The following is a 16,092-nucleotide window of genomic DNA, read 5'->3' as shown; positions in this document are numbered from 1 at the left end:
GCACTTCCTTTTGTTTCTTAGGGACTTTCACGTCACCAGCGGTGCAGATATGTTAAATTAAAACAATTGTATCGCGCTTGTCAACATGTGGGAAGAGGTTCCTGGCATGTAACCCCTGAAATGGTCTGTTTTCCGGTTCACTTCAGGCGCAGCGACAGAGCTCACAGCCCAAAAAGCAGTGAACTTACTCTTATGCTACGTTCACACCATGCATATGTTCAAGAATTCGCTAAACCCAGGTTCTTGAATATGCCTTTAGCCCATGATGTTCCCACTGGACAAGCAGGGAGGGGCTTCTTTCCAACTGTGTAGATTTGGCATTAGTGTTGCTAAGAGTCACATGTTTTCAGTCTCACAGGAAGTGCTGTTTTAACAGCAACCAGCAGCAAATTCAGCCTTTTTCTGGAGCCTTTTGGTGACTTAGTATGGCTCCCTAAAGCAGATGGCAGAGCCTCATATTGTCCTAAATGTGGCTTTGACGAAAACGGGTCAGGAGAAGACGAAGCCAGAGCTAATGTTGAGCATTTCAATCAGTTTGGGTTTGAAGTATGGAAGCATTTCTGTAGCATAATTAAAAATAAAAGTCAATACCAGAAATGCTTTTTCATTTTCACAATGTAACTGTATCTATTGACTCAAATGCTACCTTTGGAAACGCTAACTGGACATGATGATTCATGCGACACTTTTCGCACGGTGGATGTGAAAACGGAAATGCAATCCCCTCTTTGCATTTTTGCTTTAATTATGTCACAGAATGAGCGAAGAAGAAGATGAAAAAGTGGTTTAGTGGATTGATTTTTCATTTTCATTTTGAGTCAATAAATGCAGCTTCATAGTGAAAATGAAAAATCATTTCTGGTATTGACTTTTATTTTTTAATTATGCTACAGAAAGTCTTCCATACTGAAGCACCTAAAAGAGCATAACTGGAAGATGACTGAAACCTAATGAACCAACAGGAAATAGGAGGATGGATAAAAAAACTCAGACCTGATGTGATGTGGAAGAAAACAGATCATATCTCAACACAAAGTATGACTTCAGAAACCTCAACTCAAACCAGACAAGAAAGGTCTCACAAAAATGCATCTCACAAAAAGTTGGGGTTGTCTTGTTTTCAGGATTGATGGATTAGATTTGGATACAAATATGTTTCCTGTCCAATTTCAGGAATGCTTTAGTGATCCCATTTGATGGCGACATGAATCTTCCCCCCTCAGTTTCCCAGCGGTCCTGTTCTGCTTCTGTCTCATTCGTGTCTGCTGTGGCAGCAACAGCGGCTCAAACGGTTTCATTAACAAATTCAGGAGGATTTGTTGCGTTTTGCAAACACAGCTTCACGCTCGCTCAGTCTGCTGCGAGAGAAACGGTCCTGGAAAACTGAGACGACAGCCTCTAACTGTGAGAAGAAAGCAATGAAGTAGAAAAACCAAACATGAACTGCAACAGCTTCACAGCAGCTACGCAGGAAGACACATTCCATCGCCTACAACACCTTTCATTTCACCAAATCTGCTGGAGAGCTCCGACCAAAAAGGATCATTTGTCTGCCTGATAAATGCTCCACCCAAAACATGTCTCTCCCTGCAGCACATGCCGCCTCCCCCGGCTTTTTACTGACTGCATAAAAACCACAGGTTCAAAATTCTAACGTGACTTTTGTCAGACTGAACCCTAAACCATCAAAATACAGACAAACGTCTTCTCCAGCACACATTCCTCTAATGTGAAGGTGAAGTGACCAAATAGTCAGACATAAATGATACACATCATACTAATAACAATAATAAGAAAGCAATCAATCAAAATGATTACAGATGTGGTGAGGGTCACAAAGAAACTAAGAGTTGCATGAATTAGATGACACATCTGCCACTTTTCTACCTGCAAAGTGAATGAAACTGTTGAAGGAGAGCCAGATGTTTCCGTACGGAAAAATCTGGAGCCGGATCAGTTCACCAGCTGACCACCAGGCGGCTTGTGTCACATAATATGTCTATATGAAGCAGCCTGGATTGCTGCAACAAAACTAGTCAAACCATGGGAACCTTTTGCATGGGGTGTGATGTCAGCATCACCGCTTCCAGGTGTGTTCATCTTCTTCAGAGTTCAGAACCAACAATCACGAGGAAGCTGACTGGATTCACATAATTATGATAATAGTGTCGTCACTGTTTCACATGTTATGTTAACAACATAAAAGCTAATGGTTGATAACTGCCTCACCCCCCCTGGCTGCTGCCATCCTGCAGCTCCTCCATCTATCCATCAAAGCAAACTCAACATGCAAGACGTGTCATTTTTATGCTGAATAAAGGCACAAATCAAAGCACACTGCCTATCACAAGAGCTTTAATCACACTGTGAGATTAAAGTGGAAGCTAAGTGCAATAATGTAAAGAAACTAACTTAACAAAGTGGTAAACTTTGGTTCAGCAGCATCTTTGGTTTGCGGCGTCTGCAGTGAACGCCGTTTTGAATCTTTACATTTTCTGTAGCTTCCCATCATTTACTGATTTAGGGTTTACAGCCCAGAAAAAGAATGACCCTGGACCTTGCTGTGGGTAATATAGCTGTCGGTTGGCTCTTCAAAAGATTTCTTTAAATCTTGAAAAAGAAAATCTGCCCCCAAGCAAAGGCTGATAACAAACCAAAACACAGAAGCTGAAAAACTGACAGACCAAAACTGAATGACACTAAACATGTCAGCCAGTTGTTGGAAAAGGTTGGATCTATTTTGCCTTACTTGATTTTCTTTTTACCTTAAATTGTATTTTTAAAACTCCCCTGAAAAACTGCATTAAAGATGACATGATTACAAATGTATCGCAGAGATTAAAGAAACATCTGCTCTTTATATGATTTTGGACTCCAAAATTAAAGAAATAAATATACTTTTCATTTTCATTTCTTTAGCACATACATTTTGTACATTGGAGGTAGGCGTAGTTCTTTTACCTAAGCCGTTTACATTTCCAGCTTCAAACTTCAAACTTGATTTATTCGAGTAGCGCCTTTTAATTCAGGTTGAAAACCCAAGATGCTTTAGATAAAAGCAAATCCAAAAGTCATAAAAGTTGAAAATTAAATTAAACAGAAAACACAGGAGGCAATGTATTTTCTTCTTAATAGGTAATTCAGTGACCCCAAAAGACGTATAAAGAACAAAAACAGAAATAGACAGGACTACAGTAGAGGCTCTCTCCACCACTGACCCTGTTGGTGGGTCGGGGGGATACCCTCCCCTATTGGGAGGACTCAATAAGGGTAGGTAAGTGGCCTACAAGACACCAACTCCTTTATCCTGTAAGTCCAACCAAATAATCATCATAAAGAAGCCTTTTCTCCCACGTCCGTGATGATGGAAGACAGGCCAAAGGTACTTTGGAGTTGAAATTCCTGTAGCTTGGCTTTCGCTCTTTGTGTCACGGCTGGGCAGCGGTTGACTGTCGACTGCTTAGCAGCTCATGAAGTCGTGTCTGGGCGCCGTGCTCATCTTCAGGTGGACTTGGTGCCTCAGTCGGCTGTAAGTCGCTGTAGACAACTGTGGCAGACTTGTATGTGCCTGCACCAGATTCCCAGTGGATCTTCACGTTATCGAACGGTGTTTGGAAAGGTATGCCTCTGATTTGAGTATTTTCTTGATAGCATTGTATTGCTTGCACCATTTTAACAATCTCTGCTGGGTAGTCATGGTGAAAATAAACAAATCTGGAGCCTACCTGTAGTTTTCCGTCTTCCAAGCTTCTCCAGGACATTTACAAAGGTTGGCCTCGGCGGGGCTTCAGGTCAGGGTTTGCTGGTTAAGGGTCGGAGTGCATACTGGATTTTATTTTATTATTTTTTTGCACATTGGATTTTTAAGTCCAGGTCCTCCGGTAGATGCAGTTGGCATCTCTGAGGTTTTTTCATAACCTGCGGCATTGAGTCGCCCTGTTCTCCTTAGCCTACCCCAAAGACACGTATGTTGTTTCAGTGAGATCAATTCCAGGTGGGTTAGTCTAACCTGGAGCCTTGGCTGCTGATCCTCACATGCTGAGTGCCGCGGTTGCCTCTTCCGCCCAGCTCTCTACCTGTTTGACGTGAGACTCAGCTTCATTCAGCCTTTGTGACAAAGTCTGCATGTCAGTCTGGATATTGGCCAGGTGCCATTTATTTCTTGTCCGAGTTGAGCGATGGAACGTTCTAGTCTCTCATTGTCCCCTTGAAATCAACTTTTAGCTTCTCTATTGCCTCGATCTGATCCGTTCTGTCCGCTGTGTTGTGGTTGGCTTGGTACTGTTTGGTGTTAGCAGTGCCGCACTAAGCAGTTCAAATCACAAAATGCTCAGTTGTTGTCCTGCCTCATTCTGTGGTTTGACTGTGTGATAAACGATATGCTGCTGATTACTCCATGATTATGTGATTACTCTATGAGATCACCGGATGTCCTGTACTCATATTTTTAGTTATGAAAAGATAATTGTTCTGCTGAAATGTAACCACAGGACAAATTTACATCTTCCCTAACTTTGCCAGCTTTTTTTCTGCCTGTGTGTTCTTCAGAAAAGACTAAATAATCCTTTGTTCTTCTTTGTTACCTGGAGTTTTTGCATTTTGGTGTTCAGCTTTTGCAAAACCTCTGACTGTACTTTCTGGACAATTTAAGAATCCCACAAAGACCCAATATGATATAGATAGATAGATGACTTTATTAATCCCACAATGGGGAAATTTCATTTATCTGTGGCAGCAACACGACATTCAGAAATAATCTATATAATATAACATCAATAAAGGACATCACAAATGACATTTATATTAGATAATTAAAAATATTACTAAAATTATTATGAAAAATTATTATCAAAAATGAGATTCTTATTAAATAAAGAAATAAATATTAAATAAATACAGCTGCAAAAGTGTAAAAAACATGCGGTCTACAAAACATGTAAACTGTAAAAAACATTACAAGTTTTTTCAAAATACAGAAATAACTAATGAAGTTCACACCAAGAACAAAAACAAACAACTGTTCAGGAACAAAAAACAATTTAAAATTGAAAAACAACAACTACAACAAAAGTAAATGAATCAATGACTAAACAGAAAAACACCCCTGGGACCGTGGAGTGTCACTTTGACACGGTGTTGTACAGTCTGATGGCTGTGGGGAGGAATGACCTGCGGTAGCGCTCCTTCTTACACTGAGGGTGCAACAGTCTTGTGCTGAAGGAGCTGGTCAGCGCCTCTACAGTTTTGTGTAGGGGGTGGGAGGGGTTATCCATGATGGATGTCAGCTTAGCTAACATCCTCCTGTCCGCCACCTCCTCCATGGACTCAAGTGTGCAGCCCAGGACAGAGCCGGCCCTCCTAACCAGTTTGTTAAGCCTCTTCAAGTCTCTGCCTGCACTGCCCCCCGCCCAGCACACAATTCCATAAAGGACCACTGAGGCCACCACAGTGTCATAAAAGGTCCTCAGCAGCTGTCTGCACATGCTGTCATCTGAGAACTTCTGCAGATGACAGTGGTGGGAGTCGTAGGTGAAGTCTGATGTGTACAGGGTGAACAGGAATGGGGAGAGCACAGTCCCTTGAGGTGCCCCCGTGCTGCAGACCACCACATCAGACACACAGTCATGCAGCCTCACAAACTGTGGCCTGTCTGTGAGGTAGTTGATGGTCCAAGCAACCAGATGTTGGTCCACACCTGCAACCTCCAGCTTCCTCCTCAGCAGTGATGGCTGAATTGTGTTGAAAGCACTGGAGAAATCAAAAAACATGACTCTCACAGGGCTCCCAGGGGCCTCCAGGTGAGACAGGGCCCGATGCTGCAGGTAGATGATGGCGTCATCCACCCCGATGCCTGGTCGATATGCAAACTGCAGCGGGTCCAGTGCTGAGCTCACCTGAGTGCGGAGATGGCTGAGGATGATCCTCTCCATAGCCTTCATCAGGTGGGAAGTCAAGGCGACAGGTCTGAAGTGGTTCGGTTCCGTAGGACGAGGTACCTTTGGAACCGGAACCAGGCAGGAAGTCCTCCAGAGGACTGGTACCTTCTCCAGTCTGAGGCTCATATTAAATATGAACAGCATCACCACACAGAGCTGGTCTGCACACTCCCTGAGGAGCCTGGAGGTGATGCTGTCAGGGCCTGTTGCCTTCCTGGCCTTTGTTCTCCTTAACTCCATCCTAACCTGATTCAGGGTGAGGCAGAGGGGGGTTGGAGGATGGGTGGGCGGTGGCTGGTCTGGTGCTGTGAGTCGTTGGGGGGGTCCCTTTGCTTCTGTTGGAAGAAGGGGAGAGTGATACGACTGAAGCTGAGGAGATTTTAACCCAACATGCATCTCAGTTCTGTTCTATAAATGCTGGCATTTTTATTTAGGTTCAGCAGCCCTGAACCTACAGCCCTCTACCCACTACTCTGTCTCCTCCTGTCTCTGAGCCCAGGATTCTGCTACCAGAGAGGTTTCAGGTGTCAGAGCATTCCTTGTTGAGTGTTTGACTCCCTGTAAAAGTTACGCCATCATGGTTTCTGGGGCACAATGCCAACACAGACTGGCAGACAGAGAAGATTCTCAGTTGGAATGCTTGCTGCTCCCTTGACTCAAAAAAGCCTGAAACTCAAAACGATTTCCCAAAGAATTCCAAGGTTCTTGAAGTCTATCATAGTTTATGGGAGATGTTCAGTAAATCCATGCATTTCAGATCCAGTTTTTACTAAAACTTCTCAACAGTCTGCATTCCTTTTTGTTTTCAAATTTGTTGTAATGGCATGCTTAGCGCTCTCCTAGTTTTCTTTGTTTTGTAAAAACAAATGTTTTGTGTCTTAAAGTATATAACAGTCCTACACTACAGGATGGAACATCTTGTTTCCCATGGTGCAACATTCCCTAAAGCTGATGGTGCAGTGTGCGATGTTTGCTGGTGTCTGATGCCGCTGCTACTTTAGGGTGAACTTGAGGTGACCCCGGTCTGCAGTCAAACATGTTTATTTCTCCTGCATGGCAACAAATAGACAAGGCAGCGCTTCCTGTTCTAACAGTCATCAAACTTCTGCTGTGTCACTCTCGTAGCTTCAGCGTTGATGCTAATCTGATTATCAACAGCTATGTTTAGGATCAAAACTAAGATGACTTAGAATAACAAATCCAGGATGGAGAAGGATTTTTTTGGTGTGAACTTGGAGTTTGGAAAACAAGGACGTGTTTGGGTTCCTGTGACCCGTGCACAGCACCTGCAGATTACATGCTTTCAGTATGTTGCACTACTACATTTCAAGTTTACATTTTAATAATGTAATCATCCAAACTAAGAAGTTTATTCTTTCTCTCACTCAGAAAAAATAGGGCTGCAGTCGTCTATTTTTCACTGGGATAACCCTGCAAAGCCCCAGCCTGCAACATCCTGATGCAGCTGATCGTCCAAAGTCCGGCTCTGTCTCATTGACTGTATAAGAGAACTGGACTGAGTGATGCCTCCCAACTGTATTCCAAACAGGAAGTACCCGCTGGCACCAAGAAGCCAAAACCCCACAGACTTCTATGTATCAATAACCAGCTGTTACTCAGTCATTCTGTTGGTCAGAAGAACCATTCTGGATCTGATAGCTGTTTTTTAAGCATGTTCTTGATAATCCTCTTTTTTTTATGAAACATGACTGTCTGAAAACTCCCAGGATCGCCCCCCAGTGGCAGCAAGAAGTGGTAAAAATGTGATTGCAGATGCTGCTAACTGTAAACAGAAATTCCCCTTTTTATTAGATCTTTCAAATCTTTTTCCTGGTTTGTGCTCCAGATCCCGGAAATGTTTAAAATTCAGTGAAGTACAACAGTTAGAGCTGACGTATTAAATATTTAGGCTAATGTGCCGCAGCTCGGAAAAGATGCACGTTAAAGAGTCTGAATGTGATTCTGTGAAGTCAGACGGCAGTGATTGTTTATTTAAAGTGGAAATTTCTTCTGAGCCAAAAAGAAATATACTTTCATCATGAGCCTGATTGCAGCGAGCCGTCAAAAACTCCCTTATTTGGGGACTCTTGCTTCTGAACACCTTTTAGAAGTGAGATAACGCTACCTTTGGGGTTTCCTCACTGAGTCAAACCCTTTCTATCCAAATCCAGTGTGTTTATCTTTTTCCATTTTATGCTAAAAATAAACCAGCAGAATAACTCAGAGCTTCCTGCGCTGTTTACTGAGGGACTGCGCTCCCCTCAATACACTTGATCTACAGGAATGACTAACTGCTTGGGCAAATGGTTTGGTTGTAAACTCAACCAAAAGACTGGAGGGAGAGACCTCTGCACATGTTGGTGATGAGGCGGATGTGATGAATGCTCATCGTGCAGATTCGGACCCAGGAGTTGTGAATCACAGTGACTTCATGATGCCAGAACAGTGACGGATGATGTGGCAGCGCCTGAACGTAACGCAGTGAAACGGCACGAAGGGAGCCATCACCATGGCAACGTCAGAAGTTTTCACACCGTCCAGATGATGTTTCATTGTGACAGAGCTGCTCATGTGAGATGTCCCTGCTCCTCTGAAACTTCATCACATGTGTGGACTTCTGTCTGGAGCCCAGCTTTGTCACTCTGAACACTGATCATGCTGTGACTGAACCTCAACCTTCCTGTTGGGAGTCAGATGATGACATGAGGTCAATAAGTGGCTGCAAAGCTGCTCAAGTCCTTCTGAAGGCGTGTTCTCTGGATCCTGTTGGTTGTGTTCTGCTGTTGGATCCGCCCACCTGCTTTTGCACTTGAAGGACGTTGTGTTTGTTCGTGTTTTCAGAATCAAACATTTCAGGAAGACATGTTCATGTTCTGAATACATGTCCATTACCACAGCAAAGCTGATCCTTGGTGCAGTTCCTCTCAGCCGCCCCGATCACCTAGTCCAGGGGTGTCAGAATCCAGGCCTTGAGGGCCGGTGTCCTACATGTTTCCAAACCAACCTGAAATTTAAGATCCTTATTGGCTAAACACACCTGTTCCAGGTAATCAGCAGCAGTTTTCATCTTCCACCTCTTGGTCCTCTGCTCTACCCTCGTCCTCTGCATCTTCCTCACCACCAGAGTCCTCCTCACACCACCCTCCTCTGCTGTCTGGCTGCACTAACTCTCCACAACCGCTACGTTCCACTTCCTGGTCTCTGTCAAAGATGAAACCAACTTGTCTCCTCCTCCTCCCTCCCCTCTTATATGTCTCCTTCTTTTTTCTGTCCTTCAGCATTCCTGTCCTTAACATCAAACCTCTCCATCACTTCCTCCTTTTCTCTGTTTCCTTCACCCACATGCCACATGGACGTCACACGCTGACGTTTGTGGTTTAATGCACCAACGTCTCCAGGAAGAGCAGCTGACGGCGTTCACTTGCATTCGAGAGGAGAGCCCAATAACAGTCAGCACACGTTTTAGCTCTGATCTTTAAACGATGCATCCATTTATAGATTTGATCATTGTGTCAAAACCAAAACAACATGTTGCTGTTTGATGCAGACATTTAAATCCAGTGTTGTCTTCCTATCAAATCAAAGTGGATGCAGAGAAAAGTACAAAAGTAATCTATTTTCCAACCCTGCTTTTGGACTAAATTTAGACACTCGGGTTGCTGTCATCACAGCCGTGCCTTTTTTTTTGCAGGAAAACTCCGTTTATGACAGTGAAAAGACAAACAGGCAATGACAGCATGTTTGTTTTGGCAAGAGTCAACGTGTTTCTCTGATTTTTATCCTCCTAAGTTGTTTTGCGTCTTATGTGTGATCCACATGACTTTTTCCCACCATCCACACATGCAGCTGCAGATCAAAGGAGCATGCGCCTGCAGACAGAGGGCTGCAATGAGAGGCCCACTGGAGATGAAAGAGGGCGAGGTCAGAACGGCATGTTAGCAGTGCTCATGATCAGAAGGGTCTGCGGCAGCCTGAGATGAATTTTACATGACATCCTCTGACTGCTTCCCCTAAATGCTGCCCAGAATCCCAGGGTGGGGAGAACGTCCGCTCCTGAACTGCAGCTTACGCTCCATTCAAGGCCTCAGAGCTAGATTAAAAAACCTGCAGCAGGTCCTCCGCTTTTACTGTGTTGAAACAGCACACACCAGAAGCTGGTATGTCCTGCAGACGCTGGAAGGCTGCATACATGCTGCATACTCCTCTTCATGTGATTGCAAGTGAAAAGCCGTCAGCAGAAGCCTGAGAAGGATCTCCTCTGATAACAGCGGAGCAGACGGCGTGGATTAGAATCAGGACTGAACACATGGAGCTGGAAATGATCAACCCAGAACTGTTTTAATGTCCTGTCTGCAGAGCGGACATTCACGGGTTAGTGTGGTTGGATGGTTTGTGCTCCACGGTCAGAGTTGTGTTTTCTGACTGCATGACAACAGGAGTCATCCTCACATTGTTGCAGGGCTGAGACGGCGTCTGCATGGCTGCTTGAAAACGCTTTGAGAGGGTAAACAGCAGCGGCTGTTAAAGAGAAGACGACACACAAGTCTTTGGTTTGAAAGCCGCTCATGTGGACTGAAGCTTGAGCACTAAATAAGTGATAACTTCTGACAGAAATGGTGAACTCGTGTTTTACATGGATAATCAGGATTGCCTGCAGAAAGAAGGACTGACAGCAGCTGATACTTACCAGGCAGCTCCAATATTCTAAATATAGACCCAAGCAAATGTGTCCTGAGGAGCAGTTTGAAGATAATCAACATTTGAAATTCGGTTATTTTGATTTTAACAGCTGGGCAAAAATGTATTCAGTCAGGCACCAGTTTTGAAAGTTGTGCCACTTAAAAAGATAAGACAACTAAGGGACAAAATGAGAAGAAGAAAATCCAGAAAATCACATTGTCTGATTTTTAAAGAATTTATTTTTAAATTATGGCATAAAATAAATATTTGGCCAATAACTAAAGTTCAACTCAATACTTTGTTATACCCCCTTTGTGTTTAACGACAGCAGTCAAACGTTTTCTGTAAGTTTTCACAAACTGTTGCTGGTATTTTGGTCCATTCCTCCATGCAGATCTCCTCTAGAGCACTGATGTTTTGGGGCTGTTGCTGGGCAACACAGACTTTCAACTCCCTCCAAAGATTTTTTATGGTGTGAGATCTGGAGACTGGCTAGGCCACTCTTCAATGTCCTTGCTGATGGAAGGAGGTTTTCACTCACAATCTGACCATACATGGCCCCATTGATTTTTTGATTTGATTTTATTGATTTATTTCAAGCATTGTAGTCAAAGCAATAAAGAATTTTCACATATTTATCAAACTCATTACAGAAATGATGAAATGCATAGATTAAAAAGACAGAAAACAAAACAAAAATGTCACTTAAATCATATATGCTTAATTAAATACAGTGATAATTAACTGAAGTATAAGTAGAGTTTGATTTATTGCTTGAAAAGGAGTGGGAAGAAGCAAGCTTATATAATCCCACTCCTACTGAGTTCATTCATTTGATAGTTTTACAGTGTTTTAAATCCGGTTCTGATCAGATAGATTCTCTTCAAGTAACTAAATCCAGTGCTTAGTAATGATAGATTATCTTCAGAAAACATTCATTCATGATTTCAGTAAACAGTAACGGTAACCGTTATGTAATAATCATTAATAATCATTAGAAAACATGATCACATCAAACTAGTAATTATTGCTACACATTGCAGATCAAGTAAAGAAAATCAATAGCTTATTGATTGTAATTTAAACATTTCAGTAATCATTATTGCACATTACAATGTAAAACTCAGTGGTTGTAATTAAAAGACTTTTGATTATTTCACCACAATCAAGTTCACACATGGATTTGGAATTATTCAAACACCTGTTGATCCTTAACTCCTCTTATCTTCATATCCTGAAATAAGAGTTTCTTTCTACATATTAGTAGTAGTAGTAGTAGTCTTTTTTATTTTGGACTAGTGAAACAAATGTAAAATAACAGAATAAGACAAGAACGAGACAAAACTTACAAAAACAAGAAAAAGAAAAGTAAATTATACAAAACAAAACAAAATGATATAAACACCAGTCCAAAAGGGAGTGAAAAGAAGAAAAATCTTATAAACTCTCACCCCTCTTTACCTTAAGCCCTTACTTTCCCACCATCAGAGTCCAGTGCCCTACCCAAGTGTATATGTACATATATACATGTAATTTTCATTTCCAAACAACATACAAATGAATAACAAAACGTATTGTCAAAGTATGCAGATTTATAAATGCTGACATTCTGTATTTATATATGTATATTCTTGAATATTTGGATATTTCAACATTTCTTGAGCTCATTACTTAAAGTTCCAAAGTTTAGTGCCACACACCGACACACAGAAACTTTTCTTTGTGGTTCTTATCAGTTTGATCTTGAAGTTCCTACATCCCCTCAGTTTGTTCCTCCTTCATTTTCTAAGAACTGTTTCTGGATGTTGAATGTAACGATTTCCAACTGACTCTGTATAAAAGTTGCGCAGTGTAAAAATCCACAAGGTCATGCAGTTTTAAAAGTCTTGATTGATAAAATAGATTGTTTGTATGATCAAGATATCCGGCTTTATGTACAATTCTGACGGCTCGTTTTTGAAGTAGAAAGAGAGGATGTAGTGAGCTCTTGTAATTATTCCCCCAAATTTCTATACAGTAGGTGAAATATGGTAATATTAAAGAACAGTACAACCAATATCTACTGTTGTATCCTAATATATGTTTAGATTTATTCACGATTGAAATACTTTTGGAGACTTTAGTTTTTATGTGTCTGATGTGAGGCTTCCAATTTAGTTTCTCATCGATAAAAACCCCTAAGAATTTGATTTCTGTAACACTTTCAATTAGGACATTATTTATTTCAATTGAGAGCTCTTTATTTGCATTGAAGTTTCCAAAAAACATCACTTTGGTTTTATCTAGGTTCAAAGATAATTTGTCGTAATCCATCCATAATTTTATTTTATTTAACTCTGTGTTCACCACCTTGATAAGTTCCCTATGATTGTCTGTAGAATTTATTGTCTGTAGAATCCATTCATTCTTTCCTTTACACGGATCAGTCACCCTGGTCCTTTTGCTGAAAAACAGCCCCAAATCATGATGGTTCCACCCCCATGCTTTACAGTTAGTGTTCTTTGGATGCAACTCAGCATTCTATCCCCTCCACTCTACAATGAGTAGAGTTCTTACTTCTACTGATGGTAGCCTTTGTTACTTTGGTCCCAGCTCTCTGCAGGTCATCCACTAGGTTCTGGGAATTTTTTTCACCGTTCTTGTGATTATTCTGACCCCACAGGGTGAGATCTTGGGGGGGGAGCCCCAGATGGAGGGAGATAATCAGTGGTCTTGTATGTTTTCCATTTCCTAATAATTTCTTCTCACCAAGCTGCTTACCTGTTGTAGATTCAGTCTTCTAGTCTGCTGCAGGTCAACAATTTAGTTTCTGGTGTCCTTAGACAGCTCTTTGGTCATAGTGAGGTTTAGAGTGTGACTGTTTGAGGTTGTAGACAGATGTTTTTATATATATAACCAGTTCAAACAGGAGCCATTAATGCAGGTAACCAGTGGAGGACAGAAGATCCTCTACAGAAGAAGTTACAGGACTGTGAAGTCAGAAATCTTTGTTTGTAGATGACCAAATAATTATTTTCCACCATAATTTATAAATAAATTCTTTAAAAATCAGACAATGTGATTTTCTGGATTTTTTTAAATCATTTTTTCTCTCATAGTTGAGGTTTATCTATAATAAAAATTACAGGCCTCTCTCACTCATGTTGCCTGCTGGCCATTCTTATCTGAAATAAGGTCATTTCCCAAAAAACTCTGCCGCTGTCATGAACCTTGTCTGAAATGAGGTCAAAGGTTAGCATGAACATAATTGTTGGGAGGACAAAGCTGAGAGTTGATAACATGATTCATAATGTTTCACAATGACACGCAGCGTCAGGATCAGGAGAATTCTGATGGCAAACTGCAGGATGTCATTTCTCTGTAGCAGATCTGAACTCTACCGTTAATAACAACTGTGTTCCTCTCAACTCAGTTGACTTTAAAGATGTGATGTTTAGACGTAAATAAAAAAAAAGCTTTAACAGAAATGAAACACCTGCTGGACGGCGTCTTTAGTCCACTCTTATTCGTCTTCATCAAAGTTGTTCCAACATTCATTTTTATTATTAATTTTTGATTATTTATGTGGTTTTTTTTTAAATCTCTTTTACCATGGTCTCTTCTGTCCACTTCATGTAGAGTCCCGTTGCTTCGTTTTCTGTTGTTTTTAGACCAAATCTTTTACTTTTGCACAGTTTTTCCTGCCTTTTTCTGTGATCCATCAGACGACCTTCCTCCTGCTGCCTGCCAATCACTATCAGCTCCTTCTGGACCCACATTGAAGTTCTGGCTTCCTTCTTGATGCTAATTGTGCTTCATTATTATTAGTGATTCATTTCATCTGTCAGCACATGAGTGTGTGTTTCTCCAGCACAGACCTCCACAGCAGTTGACTGCAGCGGTGAGCCTCGGCTCCATCATGTTAAGTGGTGCTGCGTAGATCAATGAGCTGAGCACCAATAACTTCAAAGGTATTAGGTTGCCAGGCCATTAGGGGAGCACTTTGCCTCCTGCATGGTTCCTGGTAGCTAGCAAGCTTAACTTGAGGCATTCAGTTCAAGTGACGGCAGAGCAGTTTCAAAGGTCCACTGCATTGATCGTGTGGTGATTCTTCTCCAATTATCTTCTTGGGGGAATGTGGGGTGGGACTGAAGGTGGAAAATGAGACGTGGTTGACAGAAGTGCAGAGGGAGGTGCTCACTCATCCTCAGGTTTACAGCAGAAGGATTGGAAGGGAGCTGCACGACCTCTGACAGCGTCAGGCAGACGGATCGCACTAAAGGACCAAACGTAGCATCGGAGCATCTCAATCAGAACTCCTGGAATCAGATGACGGGAGGTCTGTCTGACTGTTCCCACACCTCTGCAGGTTTCTAACTTTCACCATCATTTATAAACGAAACTCCTCCACCCGACAGACTGTGCAGCTCCTTTTTATCAAGTAATAACCTTTTTCTATAGGCTCTTTAAATGGAGGCCATAGAGGAACAGGAACTTTGGCTGTGTCGGAATTCCCGCCCTAACCCCTAATAACGAAAAACTATATAGTGGCACTATGTAGTAGGTAGCCTTGAATTTTGAAAGCAATTCGGACACCATGCTCACTACTTTTTTTTTAAACGGCAAATATGACGTCGCCTATTTCAAGAAAGTTCAAATCTAATTAATATGAGCATTTTACGACAGTTTTTTATGAATCCACTGTCTTCTGAAGATGAAAATGTTGTTTATTAAAATGAAATACATTTAAACACATTTATTTTCAAAAATTGTCCAAACGCAATGCATTGTGGTCTATATTCCTCAATCTAGTGAGTGTCAATCCACACTGGCTTTCGCAGAGACTTCTGGGAAATTTCTAGTGCATTTTGGAATTGTAGATTCGGACAGCACTAGAAAATGGCGAATGCACTATAAAGTGCACTATATAGTGCACTATATATATAAAGCCCTATATAGGGCCCTATATAGGGCCCTATATAGACTTGAATCCAGATGTCACACCAACAGCAGGAAGGTGGAACCACGGTTCCATGGAACCGTGGATCCGTGGAACCGTGGATCCGTGGATCCGTGGAACCGTGGATCCGTGGAACCGTGGATCCGTGGAACCGTGGATCCGTGGAACCGTGGAACCGTGGATCCGTGGATCCGTGGATCCATGGATACGTGGTCAGGCTCTTGATGATAAGATAAGATAAATATACTTTATTGGGAAATTGGGTTGTTACAGCGTCGGTGTTAGGCTCAAGATACAAACATATAAACAATAGATGACAACAGAGGACCAGAACAATTAATCAGAAAGAAACATCAGTGAATTAGAACAGTTATATTGCGTGACACCTCAGGAGAAAAAAACAGACAGACCTCAAATGAGTTTATCTATTGCACATGGATGACAAGTTATAGAGTCCAATGGAGTGAGGTATGAATGATCTCCTGAAGCGGTTGGTGTGACAGCGAAGCTGCTTTAGCCTGTTGGAGAAGGAGCTCC

The 16,092-nt window shown here is 41.8% G+C and overlaps 1 protein-coding gene across 1 annotated transcript in view; it reads left to right on the top strand.

Annotated features, from left to right (window-relative positions):
* stk32c (serine/threonine kinase 32C) overlaps window positions 1–16,092 on the top strand; it is a 90,921-nt gene that overhangs the window by 9,888 nt on the left and 64,941 nt on the right. The gene's annotated exons all lie outside the window — the stretch shown is intronic.

Source organism: Oryzias latipes, chromosome 15, assembly GCF_053564925.1.
Source record: "Oryzias latipes strain Hd-rR chromosome 15, Olatipes_Hd-rR_3.1".
In the NCBI taxonomy this organism is placed as follows: domain Eukaryota; kingdom Metazoa; phylum Chordata; class Actinopteri; order Beloniformes; family Adrianichthyidae; genus Oryzias; species Oryzias latipes.
The sequence above is the reverse complement of the archived record's forward strand: the minus strand, read 5'-3'. Positions and strand labels throughout refer to the sequence as shown.